This window comes from Plodia interpunctella, chromosome 10, assembly GCF_027563975.2.
Source record: "Plodia interpunctella isolate USDA-ARS_2022_Savannah chromosome 10, ilPloInte3.2, whole genome shotgun sequence".
Lineage (NCBI taxonomy): Eukaryota > Metazoa > Arthropoda > Insecta > Lepidoptera > Pyralidae > Plodia > Plodia interpunctella.
The window spans coordinates 2,166,177-2,172,176 of record NC_071303.1 but is presented as its reverse complement, the minus strand read 5'-3'; the positions used below and the strand labels follow the sequence as shown (position 1 = coordinate 2,172,176).

Here is a 6,000-nt window from a genome sequence, read left to right as displayed (position 1 = left end):
GTGATACAAATAAAAGTGTGTCGATCAACACTTTTATAATTTATTTCCTGGACAGTTTATTAGGTCTATTAAAAACTAATTTCTTGGCATCAAATTGATGTCATTTCATTGTCAGTAACATAATCTCTGATCTATAATACTTCCATGAAACATAGACGCACTAATTAAATTGCTATGAGGCACGTCGGCGTCTATCAATAAGCCATCTAGGTGATATAGGTACGTTTAATTAAATGTTATATCAGAATGATTCATGACATATTTGTTGCGAGGTTTATCAGTTAGTGCGCCATAGAGCTTAGAATTCGTGGGATTTTTTGGATTACCTCTCATCTGAGCGTTTTCCTGGTTTCATCCGCAGCATTTGAGCGTCGGATGAAGCCCAGAATCCTCCTATTTCTTCGTCAATAGATGGAATATTCTGTAATAGCGTATAATATAAACCATGGCAGGGTGGATGGGCCCATACTTTACACACTGGAGCCAGCTTAATTTAAATAAGTTACTATCATGATACATAGTGAAAATGTATACTTAACTTCTACTTTTTCTTAGCGTGTCGTCGACTCGGCGAATCAAGTAGTCAAATAGTGAAGACCAAAGCAAAATGTACGTAACTACAACAACTTTTGAATTTTATTTCTTGAAATTAATGCTTATTTTTAGGTATAATATAAATAAACTAGATGTTGCGGGCAACCCCGGGGGGCTTACCTCCCGTGAGAATTTTGAGATAAAATATAGCCTTTAGCAATCTTGGATAATGTACCTTTCTAATGGTAAAAGAATTTTTGAAATCGGTTCGGTAGTTTCGGAGATTACCCGCCACAAAGATACAAACTAACAAACTCTTACCTCTTTTTATAATAATCTATGTGATTTGTCCTAATATATTATTCATCTATAGTATAGATGAATAATATTAGTACAAATCACACAGATTGAGCTAGCCCCAAGTAAGTTCGAGACTTGTGTTATGGGATACTAACACAACGATACTATATTTTATAACAAATACGTATATAGATAAACATCCAAGACCCGGGCCAATCAGAAAGAGGTATGTTTAATTAAGTTTTAATTTTAATTAATTATATAACTTGTACATTAGAATATAAATGAATGAAGGAGAGTAAAATCTTTTTATAGGTATATGATACTACAATGTTCCCATCCAGGAGGATATTAGTTATCATCAAATAAGAGTCACATAAACACAGGAAAATTTTCTGCAGATTAAATTTATTCACGACCGTAGATTCAACGATATGATTCATACCATATGTCCTCATTATAATACATAATCTTCTGCCACCAGCGTCGCTGCAAATTACGCTCTGTTTTTCTCACAATTTATTAAAAGCGTTACTTATTATTTCGCAGTGGTAAAGTGCTTGCCTCTGAACCGAGAGGTCCCGGGTTCCAACCCCGGTTGGGTCATGATCGAAAATGATCTTTTTCTGATTGGCCCGGGTCTTGGATGTTTATTTATATATGTATTTGTTATAAAATATAGTATCGTTGAGTTAGTATCCCATAACACAAGTCTCGAACTTACTTTGGGGCTAGCTCAATCTGTGTGATTTGTCCTAATATAATTAATAAATTAAAAAAGCTCCCTATAGAATATGTTAGACTAGCGACCGCCCGTGACTTCGTCCGCGCTTTTTTAACATAAAAGATAGCCTATAGTAGGTACTCATAAAGGTGCATATAACTATGTTGAAATAAATAGAATTAAATCGCATACACATATGTAATGGAATAAATTATGAAGATTTAGAATATCTATATACTACATGTTGGCAAGGAACAATAAAAAAGTAATAACCTTTGTGATATATAATTTTAATCACTAATGCGATAAAATTTACGTCAACAAGATTATTACAAAAAGCAATGAGGATAATCCCTTTTTGCCATTTTCTATTCAGGTTCTGGTCCAAAAGTTTGACAACCATTAATTTCACATAATTTATGCATTGATATAAATGAAATAAATAATACAAAGATATATTGATCGGTGCTCCAAAGGGAATTCTTAAGTGCTATTAGATTCGGTGCTTTAAGAGGAACTCTCTCCCTTTTAATATAATGTTAATGAGAGCTGAAAAACAAACAACTTAACTCAAACATCATGAAATTGAATAGTATATTTACGTATGCAGGCCCAACTTAAAACCATAACGTTGACTCGGCTTGAGTCGCAAACGAACTTTGTTTATATTGTGAAGTTAGCTAATATAACAACCACATGTATGTATGAAAGCATAAAGTGTATTGTAGAGTACACTATATAAACAGAGAGACAAAAATAACACATGTTAAATACAATAGGCTGTTAATATGAGTTTTATTCATTTTTTTAAATTATTATCAAAAAATCTGGTATAGGTTGCTTAGAACTCGAGATATCAACAATAATATGTTATAAGCGGACGCACAAGATAAACGCGGACGAAGCCGCGGCCAAACTCTAAGAATAATATTAAAAAAAAAAAGCAATCTTTTTTTTTATTACTTTTGTTAACTATAGTTGAATTGTTTTTTAAATATATAAAAATGACTGACACTGCGATTTTTTGATAGGTTGTGTTGATTCATTGGTTTTTTCAAATTTTTTCAATGATATTTGTTTATTTTTTAATTAATTAGTAAACCTGAAAATTTAAATCTAAGTAAGTACATATGCAATTAATTTTCAAAACAATTATTTTTAGAGTATAGAAAAATTATCATAAATATTTTATATATCATTATTATTTTTGTACGCGTTTTACATGAAATCTCTGTAAAGGTGATTTAGTTTTTTCCGATATTAATCGCTGTTGACATAAGCCCGCGGCTACGATGTACAATACATGAAAACTTTTAGTAAAAAACATTTCATTAGATATGCTTAAATTAAATGCTGACCTTTCATTTAACACTACCCAAACATCAACATCATAGTATATACTGCCGTGGATTCGTACGAGACGATTGAGGGATAAAAAATTGATACACAACAACAGCATTGTTGCGTGAGATTCCGCCCTAAAATAAGGACCCATGGTTGGTTGGCTTGGTTGTAGTACGAAGCAACTAAAAGTCACATGCCTTTCGCAGCTGATAGATAACAATAGCATTCCTAGGTAGGGTAGTCGTCAGACAGGCGGCCGTTTATGAAATTGCAATTTTCAGCGTCAAAGCCTTAAATACATACACACAAGAAAAAGATACGAAAATTTTCCTTTTTTCTTTTTTGAAACAATGAAGTAGAATAAAAAAAGAGAATTTAACAAGTTAAACAAAAGCTTTTAAAAGGTAGATGTTCGCCGCGAACGTAGACGTCGCGAATACAATTTTTTTTTACAAAATTGTGAATATTTCAAAAACCACTTAACCGATTTTGATGCCCCACAAACTTAAAAATTCTATTGACAGATACTATAAATATACCTTTTAAATTTTATCATAATCAGACCAACGGTTCGAAAGTTATCGCGTTACAAACATAAATACAAAAATTGTATTTTTGCCCCAAGTCCTATTGTAGAACCTCGCGCGCATCGCTCGCTCGGTCAATTATATTATTGACATAAAAAAAAATTCTAACCAAAAACATAACACGGCTTTTATTGGATCGTCCCAAATAGCCACAAACATCTGTTTTCCTTGCTTAACACTGCCGTGTACCCAACGTATCCAAATTGATACAATTACATTCAAATTGCTTGTCTTTGTCTTCCCAACGCAGGAACTAAAACAATCAACGTCAAGTTACCATACACGCCCCTTTATGTGGCGGGAATAAAGGCGTATTTGCCATGTATTTGTGTATCTGATGTGTTGCTGATTGTACTAGTTAAAGACGATGTTAACTGGCGGTTTAACATAGAAATCGAAATAATTTATTACAGATACAAATGGCTAATGGTAAATTAATATAATACTCTTGGCCCTGTCTATCCTGTAAAGGTTAAAGACGTGATATATATGATAGCTGCGGGTAATAAACTGACTGTGTTTACAATGATGAACTGTTGCTTAGGAATAGTCGGACTGCGAAGGTGCAAGGTTCAACTCCAAGATTGAACTAGGTTTTGTTTTTCTATTTGATGTAAAATATGTGGTGTATAATTGAATTAGTCTAGTAATCCTTGTCTTTACTAATATTTTAAATTAAGTTTGTTTATTACCTCTTCACGCTCTATGTACTCAGCCAATCTTCTTGAAATTTTGCATGCATGTAGTTTGAAGTATGAAGAAGGATATAGGTTTTCACCACCTTTCATCCCGGAAAAATAACCGTTCCCATGGGAAAATTGCGCGGGTGAAGCCGCGGGCAAACGATAGTGTCCCATAAAACAAGTCTAGAACTTATTATAATATACACGTAACAGGATAGGGCAAAAAATAAATTAGAAAGGTTAATTAATTTCCATAACGAGACACAGTAATTGACGGTCTGTCGATACATTTTATTTCATTTATCATTTATATTTTATAGTTATCAACAAAGTATTTGGAACAGTTTTTGGCTCCAGATGCGCCGTCAGTGCTTTTGTTATTGTCCAGCGCCATATAAATTGTAATATTAAAAATATGGAATTATAGAACGCGTATTAAAAATCCAAATCCGCAAGAAAATTCGTTGCGATTAAGTATGTTATGTGCGTAAACGGTTACGATTCTCACCTAATCGAAGTTCGTCTCATAATTCTCCAATTTTTTCGAAGGTTTAACACAGTTCTACCTTCGCATAAAATCACAATCGACAAAGTTCAATTGAACGAACGCATCGATCGGTTGAACTTTTTCGACTGGGGGTGATTTCCTTAAAAACTTCTCTTTTTTTGGAAGTCTATAAGGATATCCCCCTTATAAATTTCCAAAGTGGAGAAAATTTGTGAAATAAAATTAAAATAGATTAAACGGGTACCCTTCTTCATCTTCTTATTTAAGAGATATCTATATAGTATTTGCCAAACTTAGGAAAGTTCTCGGCTTAACTCCTTCTCTTCATCTTCTTCTTAAGTTGGCTCCTAGGTCTCCCTGGTCCCTAAATCTGTAAAAAGATTATAATTTAATTCCTTCAAGAATAATTTTAAACTAGACATTATATTAAGTTGCCAATAATTCTTCCCTTGAACTTCCTATTTTGTATTTCCATCAACGAAATCCCCTAAGCGATGTTATTCTCACTCTCGTCTCTTTCATCTGCGAGTTTTCCCGGTTTCTTCCTCAGCCATTGAGCGTCGAAGTACAGGGCCCGCTTTCCTACTTTTTCGTGTCCACTTCGCACGGTCGTCAGCATCCGTAGTTGTCAGACCATTGGCACGCCTATCCTGACGACATCAAGCCAGCACTTCTTGGGTTTGCCCTTTCAGCGGCATGGCCAGATATTTGTTCCCTACTTAATTTACCGTCTTCTATGTTCTAAAATTATTCCAATTTCTGTGGTTAACACGCAAATTGAAGTTCAATGAGACGAAAGGCTCTGCTTGAGACTAGGCATTGTCTGCTGGCTGATGTGTTCTAATTCTGCAGTACCAGTTAGTAGGTATTATTATTGAGTTTACAATTACATGTACAGTTTAATAAAAAGCCACCTTTATATCTAAAAAGGTTCACAAGAATTGTTTTATGGTAATCCATAAAACAATTCTTGTGGACCTTTTGTTGTTGTTTTTTTACAAATGTTAGAGTTTTATCTATCTATTATCTATTGAATAGAATCTTACTGCAACATAATTATAATAATTTTCAATTTTTCTCTATCATGTGCCTTGATAATCCAGTTTATTCCAGCGATCCTGGTTACGACATTACGTTTGATGACATGATGTCAGATACAGTATTACAACTGTATTCCATACGGCGTAGATAGAGCCAAGAGTTGTGAAACTCCAAGGTCATGTTTAGCTGTAGCGGGTTTTTTGATGGAATTGAGATTACATTATGTTATGGCGATGAAAAAAAAAAAACAATATTGTAGCCCTTTAATTTTTTTTTACA

At 33.6% G+C, this 6,000-nt stretch overlaps 1 long non-coding RNA gene across 1 annotated transcript in view; it reads right to left on the bottom strand.

Moving 5' to 3' along the window:
• Window positions 1-1,868: 1,868 nt before the first annotated feature.
• LOC128673007 (uncharacterized) overlaps window positions 1,869-6,000 on the bottom strand; it is a 36,308-nt gene continuing 32,176 nt past the window's right edge. Inside the window, exons 2-3 of the long non-coding RNA XR_008405026.1 lie at window positions 4,925-5,050; window positions 1,869-2,107 (exon numbers count right to left, since the gene is read on the bottom strand). This is a non-coding gene — a long non-coding RNA (uncharacterized LOC128673007). The remainder of the gene's footprint in view (window positions 2,108-4,924; window positions 5,051-6,000) is intronic.